This window comes from Phalangium opilio, unplaced genomic scaffold (genome assembly GCF_054372755.1).
Source record: "Phalangium opilio isolate 3A_F unplaced genomic scaffold, DU_Popi_V2 ptg000352l_1, whole genome shotgun sequence".
Taxonomy (NCBI): Eukaryota; Metazoa; Arthropoda; class Arachnida; order Opiliones; family Phalangiidae; genus Phalangium; species Phalangium opilio.
The window spans coordinates 6,172,928-6,181,095 of record NW_028324228.1 but is presented as its reverse complement, the minus strand read 5'-3'; the positions used below and the strand labels follow the sequence as shown (position 1 = coordinate 6,181,095).

General features: G+C 46.2%; 3 non-coding genes across 3 annotated transcripts; 2 read left to right on the top strand and 1 right to left on the bottom strand.

Annotated features, from left to right (window-relative positions):
- Positions 1-229: 229 nt before the first annotated feature.
- On the bottom strand, positions 230-302 carry TRNAK-CUU (transfer RNA lysine (anticodon CUU)). Its single transcript has one exon. It is a non-coding gene; the product is annotated as a tRNA-Lys (tRNA).
- A 2,640-nt stretch (positions 303-2,942) lies between these two features.
- On the top strand, positions 2,943-3,015 carry TRNAN-GUU (transfer RNA asparagine (anticodon GUU)). Its single transcript has one exon. It is a non-coding gene; the product is annotated as a tRNA-Asn (tRNA).
- A 2,129-nt stretch (positions 3,016-5,144) lies between these two features.
- On the top strand, positions 5,145-5,217 carry TRNAN-GUU (transfer RNA asparagine (anticodon GUU)). Its single transcript has one exon. It is a non-coding gene; the product is annotated as a tRNA-Asn (tRNA).
- The last annotated feature ends 2,951 nt before the right edge of the window (positions 5,218-8,168 follow it).

Genomic DNA, 8,168 nt, shown 5'->3' with positions numbered 1-8,168 from the left:
ACAGAAGCTTAGAATTTTAAATGTTGTCAGGTATTGTGGAAAAACTTTGACTTTTTACGTTACTTATAAAACTACACACCTACGCTCCCGGGTGGGTTCGAACCACCAACCTTTCGGTTAACAGCCGAACGCACTAAGCATTGCGACACAGAAGCTTAGAATTTTAAATGTTATCAGGTATTGTGGAAAAACTTTGACTTTTTACGTTACTTATAAAACTACACACCTACGCTCCCGGGTGGGCTCGAACCACCAACCTTTCGGTTAAGAGCCGAACGCGCTAACCATTGAGCCACGGAAGCTCAGAAATGCAATGGTCGTCGGGTTGCAAAAATTTTGACTTTCTACGTTACTTATAAAACTTTACACAACCGTTCCCGGTTGGGCTTGAACCACCAACTTTTTGATTAACAGCCGAACGCTCTAACCATTGCGCAACGGAAGCCCAAAGATATATGGTCTTTAGGTATTGTGGAAAAGCTTTAACTTTTTACGTCACATCTTATACCTCACAACACCGCTCCCGGATGGGCTCGAACCACCAACTTTTCGGTTAACAGCCGAACGCGCTAACCATTGCGCCACCGAAGCCCAAAGATATATGGTCTTCAGGTATTGTGGAAAAGCTTTAACTTTTTACGTCACATCTGAGACCTCACAACACCGCTCCCGGATGGTCTCGAACCACCAACCTTTCAGTTAACAGCCGAAAGCGCTAACCATTCCGCCACGGGAGCCCGGAAATTAAATGGTCGTCAGAAATTGTGCAAAAACTTTGTCTTTTTTCGTCACATCTGAGACTTCACAACACCGCTCCCGGATGGGCTCGAACCACCAACCTTTCGGTTAACAGCCGAACGCGCTAACCATTGCGCCACGGAAGCTCAGAAATGAAATGCTCGTCAGGTATTGTGGAAAAACTTTGACTTTTTACGTCACATCTGAGACCTCACAACTCCGCTCCCGGATGGGCTCGAAGCACCAACCTTTCGGTTAACGGCCGAACGCGCTAACCATTGCGCAACGGAAGCCCAAAAGATATAAGGTCTTCAGGTATTGTGGAAAAACTTTGACTTTTTACGTCACATCTGAGACCTCACAACACCGCTCCCGGATGGGCTCGAACCACCAACCTTTCGGTTAACGGCCGAACGCGCTAACCATGGCGCAACGGAAAACCAAAAGATATATGGTCTTCAGGTACTGTGGAAAAACTTTACACCAATGTTCCCGGGTGGGCTTTAGCCACCAACCTTTCGGATAACAGCCGAACGCGCTAACCACTGCGCCACAGAAGCCAGGCAATTAACTGGTCGTCAGGTATTGTGGAAAAATTTTGTATTTTAACGTTACATCTGACACCTCACAACACCGCTCCCGGGTGGGCTCGAACCACCAACCTTTCAGTTAACAGCCGAACGCGCTAACCATTACGCCACGGAAGCTCAGAAATGAAATGCTCGTCAGGTATTGTAGAAAAACTTTGGCTTTTTACGTTACATCTGAGACCTCACAACACCGCGTCCGGATGGTCTCGAACCACCAAGCTTTCGGTTAGCAGCCGAACGCTCTAACCATTGCGCAACGGAAGCCCAAAAATTAAATGGTCTTCAGGTATTGTGGAAAAACTTTGACTTTTTACGTCACATCTGAGACCTCACAACACCGCTCCCGGATGGGCTCGAACCACCAACTTTTCGGTTAACAGCCGAACGCGCTAACCATTGCGCCAACGAAGCCCAAAAATTAAATGGTCGTCAGGTATTGTGGAAATACTTTTATATTTTGCGTTACATCTGACACCTCATAACACCGCTCCCGGGTGGGCTCGAACCACCAATCTTTCGGTTAAAAGCCGAACGCGCTAACCATTGCACCACCGAAGCCCAAAAAGTAAATGGTCGTCAGGTATTGTGGAAAAACTTTGGCTTTTTACGTTACATCTGAGAACTCACTACACCGTTCCCAGATGGGCTCGAACCACCAACCTTTCGGATTACAGCCGAACGAGCCAGCCATTACGCCACGGAAGCCTAAAAATTAAATGGTCGTCTGGTATTGTGGAAATACTTTTATATTTTGCGTTACATATGACACCTCATAACACCGCTCCCGAGTGGGCTCGAACCACCAACCTTTCGGTTAACAGCCGAACGCGCTAACCATTGCGCCACCGAAGCCTAAAAATTAAATGGTCGTCAGTTATTGTGGAAATACTTTTATATTTTGCGTTACATCTGACACCTCATAACACCGCTCCCGGGTGGGCTCGAACCACCAATCTTTCGGTTAACAGCCGAACGCGCTAACCATTGCACCACCGAAGCCCAAAAATTAAATGGTCGTCAGGTATTGTGGAAAAACTTTGACTTTTTATGTTACTTAGGCTGTTAACCGAAAGGTTGGTGGTTCGAGCCCACACAAGAGCGGTGTTGTGAAATCTCACATGTAACGTAAAAATCCAAAGTTTTTCCACAATACCTGACGAACATTTAATCGTTGGGCTTCCGTTGCGCAATGGTTAACGCCGTCGGTTGTTACCGAAAGGTTGGTGGTTCGAGCCCATCCGGGAGCGGTGTTGTGAGGTCTTAGATGTAACGTAAAATTCAGAGTTTTTTAAAAATAACTGACGAACATTTAATTTTTGGGCTTCCGTGGCGCAATGGTTAGAGCGTTCAGCTGTTATTCAAAAGGTTTGTGGTTCGAGCCCATCCGGGAGCGGTGTTGTGAAGTCTCAGATGTGCCGTAAAAAGTCAAAGTTTTTCCACAATACCTGACGACCATTTCATTTCTGAGCTTCCTTGGCTCCATGGTTAGCGTGTTCGGATGTTAAGCTTAAGGTTGGTGGTTCGAGCCCACCCGGGAGCAGTGTTGTGAAGTCTCAAATGTAACGTAAAAAGCCAAAGTTTTTCCACAATACCTGACGACCGTTTAATTTTTGAGCTTCCGTGGCGCAATGGTTAGCGCGTTCGGCTGTTAACCGAAAGGTTGGTGGTTCGAGCCCACCCGGGAGCGGTGTTGTGAGATCTCAAACGTAATGTCAAATGCCAAAGTTTTTCCACAATACCTGACGAACATTTAATCTTTGGGCTTCCGTGGCGCAATGGTTAGCGCGTTCGGCTGTTAACTGAAAGGTTGGTGGTTCGAGACCATCCGGGAGCGGTGTTGTGAGGTCTCAGATGTGACGTAAAAAGTCAAAGTTTTTCCACAATACATGACGACCATTTAATTTTTGAGCTTCCGTCTCGCAATGGTTAGCGCGTTCGGCTGTTAACCGAAAGGTTGGTGGTTCGAGCCCATCCGGGAGCGGTGTTGTGAAAACTCACATGTAACGTAAAAATCCAAAGTTTTTCCACAATACCTGACGAACATTTAATTTTTGAGCTTCCGTGAGGCAAAGGTTAGAGCGTTCAGCTGTTATTCAAAAGGTTTGTCGTTAGAGCCCATCCGGGAGCGGTGTTGTGAAGTCTCAGATGTGACGTAAATAGTTAAAGTTTTTCCACAATACCTGACGAACATTTAATCTTTGGGCTTCCGTTGCACAATGGTTAACGCCGTCGGCTGTTAACCGAAAGGTTGGTGGTTCGAGCCCATCTGGGAGCGGTGTTGTGAGGTCTTAGATGTAACGAAAAATTCAGAGATTTTTAAAAATAACTGACGAACATTTAATTTTTGGTCTTCCGTGGCGCAATGGTTAGAGCGTTCAGCTGTTATTCAAAAGGTTTGTGGTTAGAGCCCATCCGGGAGCGGTGTTGTGAAGTCTCAGATGTGACGTAAATAGTTAAAGTTTTTCCACAATACCTGACGAACATTTAATCTTTGGGCTTCCGTTGCACAATGGTTAGCGCGTTCGGCTGTTAACCGAAAGGTTGGTGGTTCGAGCCCATTCGGGAGCGGTGTTGTGAGGTCTCAGATGTGACGTAAAAAGTCAAAGTTTTTCCACAATACCTGACGAACATTTAATCTTTGGGCTTCCGTGGCGCAATGGTTAGCGCTTTCGGCTGTTAACCGAAAGGTTGGTGGTTCGAGCCCATCCGGGAGCGGTGTTGTGAAAACTCACATGTAACGTAAAAATCCAAAGTTTTTCCACAATACCTGACGAACATTTAATTTTTGAGCTTCCGTGAGGCAAAGGTTAGAGCGTTCAGCTGTTATTCAAAAGGTTTGTCGTTAGAGCCCATCCGGGAGCGGTGTTGTGAAGTCTCAGATGTGACGTAAATAGTTAAAGTTTTTCCACAATACCTGACGAACATTTAATCTTTGGGCTTCCGTTGCACAATGGTTAACGCCGTCGGCTGTTAACCGAAAGGTTGGTGGTTCGAGCCCATCTGGGAGCGGTGTTGTGAGGTCTTAGATGTAACGAAAAATTCAGAGATTTTTAAAAATAACTGACGAACATTTAATTTTTGGTCTTCCGTGGCGCAATGGTTAGAGCGTTCAGCTGTTATTCAAAAGGTTTGTGGTTAGAGCCCATCCGGGAGCGGTGTTGTGAAGTCTCAGATGTGACGTAAATAGTTAAAGTTTTTCCACAATACCTGACGAACATTTAATCTTTGGGCTTCCGTTGCACAATGGTTAGCGCGTTCGGCTGTTAACCGAAAGGTTGGTGGTTCGAGCCCATTCGGGAGCGGTGTTGTGAGGTCTCAGATGTGACGTAAAAAGTCAAAGTTTTTCCACAATACCTGACGAACATTTAATCTTTGGGCTTCCGTGGCGCAATGGTTAGCGCTTTCGGCTGTTAACCGAAAGGTTGGTGGTTCGAGCCCATCCGAGAGCGGTGTTGTGAGGTCTCAGATGTGACGTAAAAAGTCAAAGTTTTTCCACAATACCTGACGAACATTTAATCTTTGGGCTTCCGTGAGGCAAAGGTTAGAGCGTTCAGCTGTTATTCAAAAGGTTTGTCGTTAGAGCCCATCCGGGAGCGGTGTTGTGAAGTCTCAGATGTGACGTAAATAGTTAAAGTTTTTCCACAATACCTGACGAACATTTAATCTTTGGGCTTCCGTTGCACAATGGTTAACGCCGTCGGCTGTTAACCGAAAGGTTGGTGGTTCGAGCCCATCTGGGAGCGGTGTTGTGAGGTCTTAGATGTAACGAAAAATTCAGAGATTTTTAAAAATAACTGACGACCGTTTAATTTTTGAGCTTCCGTGGCGCAATGGTTAGCGCGTTCGGCTGTTAACCGAAAGGTTGGTGGTTCGAGCCCACCCGGGAGCGGTGTTGTGAGATCTCAAACGTAATGTCAAATGCCAAAGTTTTTCCACAATACCTGACGAACATTTAATCTTTGGGCTTCCGTGGCGCAATGGTTAGCGCGTTCGGCTGTTAACTGAAAGGTTGGTGGTTCGAGACCATCCGGGAGCGGTGTTGTGAGGTCTCAGATGTGACGTAAAAAGTCAAAGTTTTTCCACAATACATGACGACCATTTAATTTTTGAGCTTCCGTCTCGCAATGGTTAGCGCGTTCGGCTGTTAACCGAAAGGTTGGTGGTTCGAGCCCATCCGGGAGCGGTGTTGTGAAAACTCACATGTAACGTAAAAATCCAAAGTTTTTCCACAATACCTGACGAACATTTAATTTTTGAGCTTCCGTGAGGCAAAGGTTAGAGCGTTCAGCTGTTATTCAAAAGGTTTGTCGTTAGAGCCCATCCGGGAGCGGTGTTGTGAAGTCTCAGATGTGACGTAAATAGTTAAAGTTTTTCCACAATACCTGACGAACATTTAATCTTTGGGCTTCCGTTGCACAATGGTTAACGCCGTCGGCTGTTAACCGAAAGGTTGGTGGTTCGAGCCCATCTGGGAGCGGTGTTGTGAGGTCTTAGATGTAACGAAAAATTCAGAGATTTTTAAAAATAACTGACGAACATTTAATTTTTGGTCTTCCGTGGCGCAATGGTTAGAGCGTTCAGCTGTTATTCAAAAGGTTTGTGGTTAGAGCCCATCCGGGAGCGGTGTTGTGAAGTCTCAGATGTGACGTAAATAGTTAAAGTTTTTCCACAATACCTGACGAACATTTAATCTTTGGGCTTCCGTTGCACAATGGTTAGCGCGTTCGGCTGTTAACCGAAAGGTTGGTGGTTCGAGCCCATTCGGGAGCGGTGTTGTGAGGTCTCAGATGTGACGTAAAAAGTCAAAGTTTTTCCACAATACCTGACGAACATTTAATCTTTGGGCTTCCGTGGCGCAATGGTTAGCGCTTTCGGCTGTTAACCGAAAGGTTGGTGGTTCGAGCCCATCCGAGAGCGGTGTTGTGAGGTCTCAGATGTGACGTAAAAAGTCAAAGTTTTTCCACAATACCTGACGAACATTTAATCTTTGGGCTTCCGTGGCGCAAGGTTAGCGCGTTCGGCTGTTAACCGAAAGGTTGGTGGTTCGAGCCCATCCGTGAGCGGTGTTGTGAGGTCTCAGATGTGACGTAAAAAGTCAAAGTTTTTCCACAATACCTGACGAACATTTAATTTTTGGGCTTCCGTGGCGCAATGGTTAGCGCGTTCGGCTGTTAACCGAAAGGTTGGTGGTTCGAGCCCACCCAAGAGCGGTGTTGTGAAATCTCACATGTAACGTAAAAAGCCAAAGTTTTTTCACAATACCTGACGACCATTTCATTTCTGAGCTTCCTTGGCTCGAAGGTTAGCGCGTTCGGATGTTAACCAAAAGGTTGAAGGTTCGAGCCCACCCGGCTGCCGTGTTGTGAAGTCTCAAATGTAACGTAAAAAGCCAAAGTTTTTCCACAATACCTGACGACCGTTTAATTTTTGAGCTTCCGTGGCGCAATGGTTAGCGCGTTCGGCTGTTAACCGAAAGGTTAGTGGTTCGAGCCCACCCGGGAGCGGTGTTGTGAGATCTCAAACGTAATGTCAAATGCCAAAGTTTTTCCACAATACCTGACGAACATTTAATTTTTGGGCTTCCGTGGCGCAATGATTAGCGCGTTCGGCTGTTAACCGAAAGGTTGGTGGTTCGAGCCCATCCGTGAGCGGTGTTGTGAGGTCTCGGATGTGACGTAAAAAGTCAAAGTTTTTCCACAATACCTGACGAACATTTAATTTTTGGGCTTCCGTGGCGCAATGGTTAGCGCGTTCGGCTGTTAACCGAAAGGTTGGTGGTTCGAGCCCACCCAAGAGCGGTGTTGTGAAATCTCACATGTAACGTAAAAATCCAAAGTTTTTCCACAATACCTGACGAACATTTAATCGTTGGGCTTACGTTACGCAATGGTTAACGCCGTCGGCTGTTACCGAAAGGTTGGTGGTTCGAGCCCATCCGGGAGCGGTGTTGTGAGGTCTTAGATGTAACGTAAAATTCAGAGTTTTTTAAAAATAACTGACGAACATTTAATTTTTGGGCTTCCGTGGCGCAATTGGTTAGAGCGTTCAGCTGTTATTCAAAAGGTTTGTGGTTCGAGCCCATCCGGGAGCGGTGTTGTGAAGTCTCAGATGTGACGTAGAAAGTCAAAGTTTTTCCACAATACCTGACGACCATTTCACTTCTGAGCTTCCTTGGCTCCATGGTTAGCGTGTTCGGATGTTAAGCTTAAGGTTGGTGGTTCGAGCCCACCCGGGAGCAGTGTTGTAAAGTCTCAAATGTAACGTAAAAAGCCAAAGTTTTTCCACAATACCTGACGAACATTTAATTTTGGGCTTCCGTGGCTCAATGGTTTGCGCGTTCGGCTGTTAACTAATAGGTTGGTGGTTCCAGCCCACCCGGGAGCGGAGTTGTGAAATCTCACAGGTAACGTAAAAATCCAAAGTTTTTCCACAATACCTGACGAACATCTAATCTTTGGGCTTCCGTTGCGCAATGGTTAACGCCGTCGGCTGTTAACCGAAAGGTTGGTGGTTCGAGCCCATACGGGAGCGGTGTTGTGAGGTCTTAGATGTAACGTAAAATTCAGAGTTTTTTTAAAAATAACTGACGAACATTTAATTTTTGGGCTTTCGTGGCGCAATGGTTAGCGCGGTTAGCTGTTATTCAAACGGTTTGTGGTTCGAGCCCATCCGTGAGCGGTGTTGTGAGGTCTCAGATGTGACGTAAAAAGTCAAAGTTTTTCCACAATACCTGACGAACATTTAATCGTTGGGCTTCCGTTGCGCAATGGTTAACGCCGTCGGCTGTTAACCGAAAGGTTGGTTTTTCGAACCCATCCGGGAGCGGTGTTGTGAGGTCTT